At 52.2% G+C, this 13,186-nt stretch overlaps 1 long non-coding RNA gene across 1 annotated transcript; it reads right to left on the bottom strand.

The window, feature by feature from the left end:
* Positions 1 to 2,390: 2,390 nt before the first annotated feature.
* Positions 2,391 to 12,761, bottom strand: LOC120324703. The gene is made up of 3 exons (XR_005566208.1): positions 12,594 to 12,761; positions 5,528 to 5,647; positions 2,391 to 2,572 (listed from the first exon to the last, which is right to left on the bottom strand). It is a non-coding gene; the product is annotated as an uncharacterized LOC120324703 (long non-coding RNA).
* Between the last annotated feature and the right edge of the window lie 425 nt (positions 12,762 to 13,186).

Genomic DNA, 13,186 nt, shown 5'->3' with positions numbered 1-13,186 from the left:
CTTTTTTTTCTTTTCTTTTTTTTTTTTTTTTAAATAACACATCGGGATCGACAATTTCAATCAAAAAATAAAAATGAAAGCAAAAAAAATACACAGACAAGTTAGTCTAACAGCAAATCGGAACTTTACCTTAAATGGCCACAAATATGTTCACAATATTCCAAGGGGGGGAAAAAAAGGAAAAAAAGAAAAGGAATCAAAAGAATCAAAATAAAAAGAGAGGAATCTTCTGCCAAAGTGCTTTATTGTCTCACACGTGTGTGACCCTCCGAAACCACCAAAAAGTAGGGAAAGTGTCAGTCCCGCTCCGGCTTATTCCACAGCTTTTACAGGCACCCTACACCTGGCTTTGTTGGGATTTGGGGGGCCAAAAAAAAAATTTATAAATTAAAAAATACATATAAAAAATTAAAATAAAAAAAAAAACAAGGAAAGAAAAAGAAAAAAGAAGGTCCGACAACTTTTGCCCTATTGTTTTTTACAGACACATGGTGAGGGGCACGCGGCGCCGCGGCTCTCGGGGACTTGTCCTTCCTTTCGAAAAAAAAAAATTAAAAAACCCCAAACAAACAAATCCAAAAAAAAAAAAAGAAACCCACCCAGAAGCAGGGGGGGCGCGGGGCCGGCGGTTCCCAGAGTTGGTCCGAGTTTAGGGCAGCGCGGGGCGGGCGGTCCGGGTGAGCAGCGCGGCCTCCCCCGCTGAGCCGCGGCCGCTCGCAGCCCGCCCGGGCATCGCCGCAGCGCCCGCCGCTCACATCCGGGCAATGCCCGCGCCTTATAAACCCGCGCCGTGACGGGCAGCGGGAGGAGGAGGAGGAGGAGGGGAGGGCGGGAGGAAGCGGGCGGGACGGCGCGCCGGGGCTGCACAAGATGGAGGGACCCCGCCACCCCCCCAGCGGAGAGGGGCCGCTGCCCCCGGGCTGGGGCCGCGCTGTGCCCGTCAGTGAGAGGGGCCGCACCGACTCCATTCTGAGGGGGGCTGCGTTGGCTCCATTAATGATGGAGGTCTGCAATGCCCCCCCGAATGGGGGGGGCGCATTGTCCCTGTTAATCAGGGGGTCCGCGGTGCCCCCGGAATGACGTGGGTCCGTACTGCCCACCCTAATGGGGGGGCCGCATTGTCCCCCATCAGTGAGGGGGGTCCACGTTGCCCCCCATCATGAGACGGGTCCACATTGTGCCCCACCGTGAGGGAGACCCATATTGCCCCCCATTGTGACAGGGGTCCGCACTGCCCCCGGCCGGGAAGGAGGTTTGCATCGTTCCCCACCGTGAGGGGGTCTGCATTGCCCCCCACCGTGAAGGGAGCCCACACTGCCCCCCCCCATCGTGGGGGGGTCTGCATTGCCCCCCACCGTGAAGGGAGCCCACACTGCCCCCCCCCATCGTGGGGGGGTCTGCATTGACCCCACCGTGAAGGGAGCCCACACTGCCCCCCCCCATCGTGGGGGGGTCTGCATTGCCCCCCATAATGAAGAGGATCCACACTGCCCCCCAGAATGAGGGGGGTTTGCATTGCCGCTATCACGAGGGAGGTCCCCACTGCCCCCCATTGTGAGGGGGGCCCGCACTGCCCCCAGCAGATCCTGTGAGGGATTTCATGACCCCCCCAGCCCTCAGCAGACCCTTTTAGGGGTTTCGTGCCCCTCAGCAGAACCCGTGAGAGGTTTCAGACCCCTCAGCCCTTGGCAGACCCTTTGAGGGGCTTCAGACCCCTCTCCCCTCCAGCCATGATCAGATGCTATTTTGTGTCCCCCTCCATCCCTCAGCAGACCCCATGAGGGGTTTCAGGCCCCTCAGACCCTCGTCCCTCAGCAGACCCTTTTAGGGGTTTCACACCTCACCATTTCTCAGCAGACCCTTGAAGGGTTTTATGCCTCTCAGCCTCCATAGCCCTCAGCAGCCCCTGTGAGGGGTTCGTGCTCCTCAGCCCCCCCAGCCCTCAGCAGCCCCTGTGAGGGGTTTCCCACCATTTTGAGCCCTCAGCCCCGTGAGGGGTTTCCTGCTCTTCGGACCCCCCCAGCCCTCAGCAGACCCTGTCAAGGGTTTCAGACCCCTCATTCCCCTCAAACATCAGCAGACCCTCAAAGAGTTTTGTGCCTCTCAGACCCCCCAGCCCTCAGCAGACCCCGTCAGGGGTTTCAGACCCCCAACACACAGCAAACCCTTTTAGGGGTTTCAGACCCCTCAGCCCCCCAACCCAACCCTCAGCAGACCCTTTTAAGTGTTTTTTACCTCACCATTTCTCAGCAGACACTCAAAGGATTTTGCAGCCTCTTCATTAGCCCCCGTGAGGGGTTCGTGCTCCTCAGCCCCCCAGCCCTCGGCAGCCCCGTGAGGGGTTTCCTGCCCTTCGGACCCCCCAGCCCTCGCCGGGGCAGCACCTGGGAAGCTGAAATGCTCTGTGAGCATTGGAAGTGGTGTCAAAAGTACAGGAATTGGCCAAAAAGTCTCACCTTGATATTCTGGAACTCCAAAAGGAATTTGTACGCTGTCTGTAAACTGTAATACCAGGATGGCAAAGTACCAGACTCCAGTTTGCTCCAGTTTGGGGTTGTGCCCGTTGTCATTCCTGTAAAAAGACATCTAAATGGGGCTTTCCATAAATCCATGAACGAGAGTGCACTTGTTCAGTGGATTTATGGATTTGCAGATACACTTTGGAAATTTTATCAGACTCCCCATTCCCTCCAAAAACGTGGGAAAACAAAGCCAAAAAAAATTCAGAATTTCGACGCAACCTCTATTATATCCCTTTGAGCTTCATGGGGTCAACATGAAGATGGTTTGGGTTGGAGGGGACCTTAAATTCGCCCATTTCAGTGCAGCTTAACTAAGATAAGTTTCATCAAAAAATGCCTCCGATTTCCATGGAAAGATAATCTCAGAGGGAGGAAAATATTCTTCTGGACTTGTATGAATTCCGATTAAAATTTGGTTTGTTTTCTAATTCCCTAATGGAATGAGATGTTTGATTTCAATTAAAACGAAATGTCATCATTTGAGGATCTACTAATGGATATGGAATAACAGAGCCCATCAGGGAGAAAACAGTGGATTTGGGAAAAGGCCAAGAGGTGCAGGGGATGCAAAGAGATTTTCCATGTATTTTCAGTTTTTGGAAATGGGCAGATGTAGGTCGGTATGGAAATCCATAGGTTGTGATGACAGGAACACAAAAAACACAATAAAGCAATTTCTTATCAAGATTTCAGCAGGAATCTTTTCTATTTCCTAAAGAACCAGCATCTGGAAATATGTTTTTCCCTGAAAACATTTATATACATATTTCATTAAATTATAGAGGGATGTTGTTTGGAGATGTGTCAAAGCAGATTAAACAGTGAAAAGCAATTAAAAAACACAATTATTGTTATTATTTCCCTACTGATTGGAATCTAGTTGGTGACTAAAGTACAGCCCAGAAAAGCTGTGGATTCCCATTCCAACTTGGCCTTGAACACTTCCAGGGATGGGGCAGCCACAGCTTCTCTGGGAATATCATCTGGAGGGAGTTTACAAGATTTAACAGTTTATTCACCCACACGGTATTATTTAAATTATTGAGTGGTCTTTGAAGTCCCTCCATTGATGGCAAAAAAAGGTGGTTGCTATTATAATACATTATTTTTATATATTATTTGTCTTATTAGTATTTATTATTGATCCCAGACCCCCAGAATTTCACCAGACACCCTTGGTTTGAGCACCGTGCGCTGCCATCCCTCGCTTGTACTTATAATGGAATTACAAGCTCCTGGAAAAAATACATGGGAATAAGAATAGGAAAGGGATGAAGAAGGGAATAATTGGGGGAATACATGGTGGCTGGATTAGTTATTGTCCCAATTAGCTGCCTGAGTTAGCTCCTTGACAAGGAACACAGAAGGAAGAATAAAGGGCTATCTGGGACAAGGACAGTTTTTAGGGAAGCTGCTGCTCTAAGTGTATTATGATTTAAATATAAAGAGCTGCAGGTTTCAGTTAAATGGATTTTGATTCTGCTTATTTTTCTAACAGTAGATTTGTTTCATTTCCATATTAATCTCCTTTTATTAAACCATAGACATTTCAACCCTTGCTTTATGGGAACAGCCTAGGACATAATCTAACCTTAAAAAAAATACATGTACTAAATAAAGAGATTGAGGTTGGATTTAAATACTGTGAACTGGACACACAATTATATCATTTCCAGGTCTGGGAGGAGTTGTTTATTTGGGATGAACACGAGGAAAGAAATTTTACTCAAATTAATTTTCATGGTGAACCTGTTACAATGTTTTGGAGGGAAACAAATTTCTTGTGCCAGGGGAGGGTCAGGATGGACACCAGGAGGAATTTCCTGCTGGAAAGGGTGGTCAGGCCTTGGCAGGGGCTGCCCAGGGAGGTGGTGGATCCCCATCCCTGGAGGTGTCCAAGGAACGCCTGGTCTTGGCACTTGTGCTCTGGGATCAGTCCCAGCTTGGACTCCATGACCTTGGAGGTCTCTTCCAACCTCAGTGATCCTGGGATTCTATAAATTTGGAAGTAGATCTTTCTTAATCCACTCAGGAAGAGGAAAGATGTCATTGCATCAAGGGCCATCAGATTTTTGTGTCAGGCCCCCAGACTTCTCCTGTGCTTCCTGATTATTCCCTTTGTTATCGAATAAACCCCAACCAGAGCAATGTTTGTGCCAATGTTTCTTATTCTTTGGGATAATCCAATGAGTGGGATGAAACCTGTGCTCCTGCGAATGTTTTAAGGATTAGAAATTCAGCCAGCACCAGATTTCTAAAGCAGCTCTGCTGAACAAGAGGGAGGACATCAGCAGAGCTCCAAGTGGGGCTGCTGCTGAGAAGAGAAGCTGAGTGGAGGAGCTGTGGCTGCCCCACCTGGGGAAGTGTCCCAGGCCAGGTTGGACAGGGCTTGGAGCAACCTGGGCTGGTGGAACCCTCCAGCAGAGCTCTGGCTGGAGCCTCCAGACACTCCAGTTGGAGCCTCAGAGACACAGACGTGTCTCTGCACTGTCTCTGGGCCACCTCCCACACACAAGACGGGAACATGGGCACTGATCTCCCTCTGCCTGGAGCTCCTTGGGAAGAGCTGCAAGTTGCCACCCCAGAACCTCCTGACTGCAACTTTCTGCCACTCCTTGATATGCACTAACTGTGGATAAATAGCAAAGAACGGGTCCGAAGGGGTCCTGGAAGGGCAGGGAGTTCTCCCTAAGATATAACAACCTCCGTTCCCCAGCAGGAATTCCAGGGCCTTGCTCAGATACATTGGTTGTGTTGCCTGTAGAGAGGGAGCTTAAAAGGTTGAGAAGAAATGAGGGATTAAGGAGAAAAAAAAGCAGGAGAGGGAAAGAACACAAAACCAAAGTACATCTGGTTTCTCCGAGTCCCATCCAACCTGGCCTTGGGCACTTCCAGGGATAAAGGAGCCGAGGAGCAGGCTGGTGGGGCTGGAGTCAGGGATTTACAGCGGCTGACTGTCCAACTCTATAATAAATGAGGCTCATTTATAACTTATCTCAGCTCACCTGGGGCTTCCCTTTTGTCCTGCCGGTGCTCGGCCACAGGAGTGTTGCTTCATGTCTGCACTGAAGAAGGTGTAGCCAGGAGGTTCATAGGATGTGGCTTTCCAGGTCTAGTCTGAAGCTCTGGATGAAACAATTGATATTCCTAAACCTAATCCAAGCTAAGACACCTCCAGCTGGCACCTCCCAGCACCCAAAGTTCTTGCTCTCAGTCACCCACCCTGGGAAAGCCCCTCCCTGCTGAGTACACCCTGATCCTGCAGGAACACCTGCCACCAGCCAAGGTCCTTCCCAAATGTCACAGCTCCTGAAGCCAGGAAGGGAGACAGCCTGGAAGGGCAGATGCCTGAAGCCCTGGGATGGGTGGGTGAAGTTTGACTAGCTCAGGGGAAGGGGAATTCCAGTGCTGGGAAGGGGCCGCGCGTGAGGTCACCCAGGCAAGCTGTGGCTGCCCCACCCCTGCAGTGTCCAAGGCCAGTAGGACGGGGCTCGCGGCAGCCTGGGCTAGCGGGAGGTGTCCCTGCCCGTGGCAGGGGGTGGGATAAGACGAGCCTAAAGGTCTCTCGCCACCCAACCCGCTGCGGGATTCGGGGTTTCATTTCCTCGCCGGGATGCGCGAGGAGGACGGGGGGCCGGGGCAGGAGGAGGAGGGAGAGCAGGAGGCGGGCTGGGCAGAGCGCTGCTGCTCCCGGGAGTAACTCCGGCCATGTGCCGAGGGAGGGAGTTTGTCTCGGCCCGGCAGCCCAAAGAGCCGCGCTCGGCTCTGCCAAGCACCTGTGTAACAATGCAGCTGCAGGCCTGGGAAAACAATGGGAAAACAATGGGAACTGTGACAGCCCATTAATATCGAGCGGCCCCAGAGCGGGGAAGGCACCGAGACACAGTTCCACCGGAGCACACGGCGGCATTCCCGAGGTGTGCCAGGGAGCACTAACCGGGACTGGGGGGTGTGCACACCACGTCAGCTGAGGGGTTATTGGCTCTGCCAGACAGCAAAACAAACGGAGCACGAGGATCGATTCCTTCGGCGTTTCCTTTCCTTTTTATTCCATATCCATTTGATGTGTTGGGATTTTTCCTTGTTTTCTGTGTTTTGTAGTTTGCTCTGGCTATTTTTTTTTCTGGAGAGGCAGGAGTTTGGAAAGTGCAGGCGGCGTTTCCAACTGTGATCCGCACAGATGGGAGCGAGGGAACATTCTCCAGGCAAAAATTGTTCTCGGAGACATTTGGATCCGAAAGGATCTGTCTCCGTACGAGGTGGAACATCCTGATTCTCGACAAGAGGGGGCTCAGGCAGGCACATCACAGAGGAGGGAGCCATGGGCATGAGGAGGAGATGGATGCAGCTTGGATCGTAGAACCACAGAGTCCTGGAACGGGTTGGCATGGGCCAGTGAAATCCAAAACAATTTGCCTTGCATAGATTAGCAGTTCCTGAAGAGATCCCACATTAATCTGGGAAAGATTTCCACGAGGTCGAGGGTGTGAGGTCAGCAAGAGGCAGTTAAATTGTCTGAGCCTATAGTGCCTCCCCATAACCCCAAAGGAAAAGGGGGCCTCATCCAGCTCGATTTTCCTGCTCATGGGTCCCTGTTGCTGCACTGTCAGGAGCTCAGCTCATGGAATTTGGAAGCACAGGATACACAGAGGAAGCTCCAGAGTGTCTATGGAGCCCTGGAAAAGCTGGTGGCATCGGTCAAAGGCAGCTCTCGGGCTGAGGAGTGGCCAGCTCTCCGTTCATCACATCTTTCCCTTCCGTATCCACGTTCCTTTTGTTCCTCTCAACCCTAAATTTCCGTGGTTTTCTCTCCCTCCCCTCCTGGAATGGCTTTGCAAATGCTCAGCCTTAAGTAATAGTCGGTAAAGGCAAATTACCTTAAATCAAGGCAGGGTTATCTAATTTAGAGAATAGGAAATAGAGAGAAAATCAAAGTAAATGAAAAGCAAACGGAATAATTCATCTCCAACCCACAGGCTGGCTCAACAGGACGAGGCTTTGCCTTGTGCTCGGCTGAGCAGCCACACAGCACAAGTTACAGGCCCCTGATCCCAAACCAACAACCTCCTGGGGCCCTGCACTCCCAAATCCTAAAGCACATGGGATTATTCCTGGGCGGTTCTGCTTTCATCATCAACACCTCCAGCTGAGCCTCTCTGTGCTCAGCTTCCTCCTGCCTTGGCTGGGGCACACTCACTTCCCTGGACTGTTTGTAAGTGCCAGCTCACACCTTCCTACCACATCTAGACAAGATAGTCCATGGAATTCCAGACTGGATTGAGTTGGGAGGGACCTTAAAGCTCATCCCATTCTGACCAGTCACCTTCCACTAGACCAGGTTATTCCAGCCTTGGCTTGGATCCAGGGGCAGCCACAGCTTCTGGGCAACCTGTGCCAGGGCCTCACTTCCCTTGCAGCCAGGAATTCCTTCCCAACATCCCACGTACCCCTCCTGAGTTCCCCCCTTTAGCTCTCCCCAGCCCTTTATTAACATGCAGTACGGCGCCGTCCCCCGTGGAATGAATCCCATTACAGGATCCTGCAGAAGGCTTTCCAGCTTCCTTCCGATTCACACAGGGTGCTTCAGAGCAATCCTGGGAATACAGGGGAGGTCTTTGGCAATTGCACAGCACCTTTTTTTCAGGCAACTTCACTGAAGATGCCCTTGTTAGATGAAAGACTCCTCAGAAGCTGATTACCCCCTCCGGTTGGGATCCTCATTGTTCTCCAGACAGAGGAGCTGCTCCGATATCTTTTATTTAAAGAATTGTCACCTTAGTTTATTATGGAATCATGGAATGGTTTGGTGGGAAGGGATCTTGAAGATCATCTTGTTCCAACCCCTTGCCATGGGCAGGGACACCTGCCACTGGCCCAGGTTGCTCCAAGCCCTGTCCACCCCAGCCTTGGATGCTTCCAGGGATGGGGAATTCTCTGAGACAAGGGAGTTTTAGATTGGCACCAGAAAACATGTACTGGAAGCTCCCCCTGCCTTCCTGCAGGATGGATCCATGAGGGAATTCAGGAGAGCATTCCCATCAGTGGGGCTGCAGTTCTCACCTGCTGCTGAGCTGCCTCTGCGGGGCTCCAAGAGCTTTCCCAGGGAGTTCGAGTAGGAAACAAGGAAAGGCATCACTGTGACCACGTGGGGCCGAGGGATCCACTCCAGGATGGTGTTTCCTGAGCCTCATTCCTGGTTAAGTGCTCCAGGCCAGGCTTGGAGCAACCTGGGCTAGTGGAAGGTGTCCCTGCCCACAACAGGGGGTGGAAGTGGATGAGTTTTAAGGTCTCTCCCAATCCAAACCATTCTGGGATTCATTCCAGGATTCCATAACCCTCTCTGCACCAAACCCCACAGCCAAGACCTTTGGTGTTTCACACCAACCCCAATCCCAAAGCTTTTGCTCCTGTTTCCATCCCAGTGATTCCCAAGCCGCACTCTGTGCCTGCTGCTCAAATGGGGACATTCCCAGGTTACCCTCTCCATGGATGGAGGCACTGACCTCCATCCCTGAGCTCACAGAGGGGGAGCACAGCCCAGCTCCTCAGCAGCCGAAATGGTCCCATCCAGGTTTGGTTCCCCTTCCCCCTTCCTAAAGAATTCCCAGCGATTCCTGTGCCACAAACACTGGCAATCAGAACCCCTCAGGGTTGGCAGCACAGTTTGGGCAAACGAGGCATCTCCTGGGGAGGCTTCGTTCCGCTATGGGAATTCGGGAGGCTGAGCACCAGCAGGTCACATCTCGCTTCCAGTGGATCCAGAGTCATTTTCCCGTGGAGTCTGGAAGGAGTAGGATTGGATTTGCACTTGGTGTTTAAAACAAACAAACCTATATATTAAATTGGCCTGCGGAATGCGCAGGGAAGTAAAACCCACACCGTTAAATTACAGATGAAGGGGGAAGAGTCCAAATTCTCCCAAATGTTCTCGTTTTCCTGGTTTTTCCCCCCCCTAACGACCGTGGTTCTATTTTGCCGTGGTTTAATAATACAGCAGAGGTTAAATGAAACATGAAAAGGGGCTGTACATTAAAATTGAGATAACTCTTCCTCCAGTGAAGTGGAACCCAGCAGATGTAGCTGCACACTGTAATTGCTGCCTGTTTCCTGTCACTCTGATTAAGTTGCATTGTCCCTGCTCCAAGTGTAGGAATCAGTGGCTTCCCATAGGGCACAGCATGGGACAACTGGCTCCGGCAGGCAAATGGCTCTGTGCACCTCCTGCCCGTCCTGGAATGGTGTAGGCACACAATAGACAGGGATGGCTCCTGGAATCCATAGGCTCTGCAGAGGGGGTCCCACAGGACAGGCACTGCGGGCGAGGGCCGGGGCCTGGGAACGCTCAGATCCCCAGTCCAGAGGCCAAATCCGCGTGGTTCCTGCCTGCTGTGCTAACTCTGCATCTCCAGGGTTACTCTGCACCTTCTAGTGCTGCTCTTCTCCCCCTCCCAAAGCCACAGAATCACAGAATCATGGAATGGTTCGTGTTGGAAAGGAGCTCCAGGACCATCCAGTTCCATCCCTCTGCAGGGACACCTTCCACTAGACAGATTGCTCCAACCTGGCCTTGGACACTTCCAGGGGTGGGGAGTCCACACACTCTGCTCACAGTTATCCGTGTGTTTTGGTAACAAACCCCTCCTTACGGGATTAAACTTCCGATGGTAAAACCCAGGAGCTGTCTGGGAACGCAGGGCTGCATTCCCAGCTGGAGATCACTGGAGCCAGCGCGGTGTCTGTGACTTACAGCAGCTCTTGGACTTGCCTGAGAGGTCCAGAAAGGGCTCTTTCCATGTGAGTCCATTGAGAAGGAATGATCTTGGAGCAGCCTGGGCTATGGAAGGTGTCCCTGCCCATGGCAGGGGGTGGAAGGGGATGATCCTTAAAATCCCTCCCAACCCAAACCATTCTGGCATTCCACAATTCTATAAAATCCCGTTTTGGCTCCTTAATCCCCAGCTGGATCTGGGACCTTGCTTTCTAAAAATGGAAATTAATATTAAAGCTCATTCCTTAACACATGTTTATTTTCTAATTTATAGAATGCACCTATTACAGCCTCCAGACACATGTGCTTGATTATAATGATTATCATATGTATTTTCTAAGGCATCATCACCATAATATCAAATGTCATTAGAGAAATTAGGGAAGAGCAGCAGCATTCCTTCCAGGGAAAAGCCAGTTTCCTCTTTTCCCAGCACAGTAGTGAAATCCCAGAAAACTCAGCTGATTTTCTGCCACTTTTGTTTTAGGTTGACACAAAACAACCTGATCCCTGGGGGAAAGTGCAACGTGCACCTGAAGCGAAGCCCTGTGTGAAAATTCCATGTAAAAAGGCCCGGAGCTGTGCAGGGAAGCTCCAAAATCTGGGCTGCCCACTGAGTCCTGTTTTCCCCCTGCTCCCCCCTGCCAGGGCAGGAACCCACAGCTCATCCCAGGATGAGGGAAACACAAGGACCACGAGATCCTGAGCTCAGGGTTAGGGTGACAAACCCTGCCTTGAATCCTGGCTGCTGCTCCCAGGGACATTTTCTTTCCCCTAATATAAGTATTTCCCAAGGGAAATTCTAATTTCTGGAGCAAAATCCCACTTCAAGACTTGGACGGAAGAAAGCGAGGTGCCAGGGGATCTGCTGGATGCTCTGTATGTCTTCCCAGGGGTGGCAGACACGGATCTGGATTGTTTCAGGAGAGCCAAGGGGTTTTTTAATTTCAATATTTACTTATTTAAGCTCCAGCAGAGGAGGGAAACAGCTGTGGATGACACGGATATCCCACCATTCCAGACTGGATGGTCTGTCTGGAACACACGTGCTGGATTTCAAGTCTGTGTGTGTCCAGGAGCGGGAAGAGGGGGAGCTGCTCTGGGGGGACCCTCCAGGTCCTTCCAGGGAAGGGGCCAGGAAGAGCTGGGGTGGAGGGGATGGAATGACCCCTGGGAGTGGGGCATGGGAAGGTACAGTTGGCTGTGCCAGTGCCCTCAGTGCCCAACACCTCCTATTTTTGGTCCTAATTAATTAAAAACAAGCATTGCCTGTTTTGCTCTACCTGATTTAGCATCACTTTCCCAAACCTCGAGGTTTTCCACCCAGCCTCCCGCAGTCCCCGGGGATGGCAGGCCCTGGTTTTAGCCACGCTGAGCAGAAGAGCCCCTTAAATCCCGTGCCACGGGGGTGAAGCAGCAGGGAGCACAAGGCCGCCTTTGGATTGCTGACTCTGACTAAATCCTGGGGTTTTTTCCTTCCTCTGCGTCATTTATGTGATTATTTTTGTGCTTCGTGTGCTCAAAAATCCCTGGGGAACGGAGAAAGAAAAAAATCTCCTTTTTTATCATTTTTGCTTTGCAAGTCACTTTGTAAGGGAGCACTTTGGTGTCTTCAGAGGGATTGAAACCCACCTGTTCCCTCTGAGGAAAGATGGGAGCGGCCTTTGGATTCGGGAGCTCTCAGTGAGACTAAACCTGTTGGTCCCACACCTGGGAAGGGGGTGTTGAGCAGGATTTTCAGCCTCAAAGCAAAGGTTTATTTTGCTGGTAGAACCAGGGGCCGGAGAAGGGAGCGTTCCTCCCGCTCTGGCAGGGATTCCGGAGTGCTCCCTGCACCCCAGCCACGCCAGCAGCGCTCCAGGGAAGGACTCACCTGGGAAAACGAGGAGCAAACCAGGGAAATGGACCGGCGGGGCTGCACGTCCTGCCTGCTCCCACCTGGGAGGACGTCTAAGGTCACTTGGATAATCTAATCCCGCCCAGGATGATATCTGGCTCCGGCAGGAACTCTTGGAAGGGTTTGAACAACATCCATCTTCATTACACCCCACCCTCGTGTCTGTATGATTGATTCCTGCTAAATTTGGTTTAATTGCTCAGAAGGTCTCAGGGAATGACATTTGGAGGGAGCCAAGCGGGATGTCTGAGCTCCCCCTGCTGCTCCGCCGCACGCACCACCCGCGCCCGCCCCGCGCCCCGGGAGCCGCTTCCTCGGGGCCCGGCCGAGGCCGGCTCGGGGCTAGCGCGGGGGCACCGGGAGCATCCCGAGGCCCAGATCCCACGGGATCAACCCTTCAGCTCACCTGGCCGGGGCTGGCTGCCAAGGGCTGTGTCCGGCGGTGGAACTGGTGCCCCAGGGTTGGATCCATCGGCCATCCCGGTGCTTCGGAGCTCCTGTGGATGCAGCCAGGGCAGGACGAGGTCTCACAGCTCCCAGGTCACGGCCGCGGCTTCCCCTCCTCAGGAATGTGCTCAGCTCTCCCTGCGGACAAACTTCAGCACGTCAGGGCAGATCCTCAGGGAATTAATCCTGCAATCCCGGAACAGTTTGGGTTGGAAGGGACCTTAAAGTTCATCCAGTTCCAGCCCCTGTCACGGGCAGGGACACCTCCCACTAACCTCAGATTGCTCCAACCCTGCCTTGGACACTCCCAGGGATGGGGCAGCCACAGCTTCTCTGGACAGCCAGGGCCTCCCCACCCTCCCAGACAGGAATTCCTTCCCAATATCCCGTCTGGCAGTGGAAAGCCATTCCCTCCTGTCCTGTCCCTCCAAAGTCCCTCTCCAGGTGGAAAGTACTCTGAAACATCCATGCAACACCCACCAAGCCCTTCTGTGTCCTTTGGGAATACTGCCTGAGGAGTTTCTCAGTCTGTGCCACCCTCAGCCTGCTCTT

This window comes from Pipra filicauda, unplaced genomic scaffold, assembly GCF_003945595.2.
Source record: "Pipra filicauda isolate LSUMZ 115617 unplaced genomic scaffold, ASM394559v2 scaffold661_size620017_pilon, whole genome shotgun sequence".
Taxonomy (NCBI): Eukaryota; Metazoa; Chordata; class Aves; order Passeriformes; family Pipridae; genus Pipra; species Pipra filicauda.
This window is presented reverse-complemented; position numbering and strand designations above follow the sequence as displayed.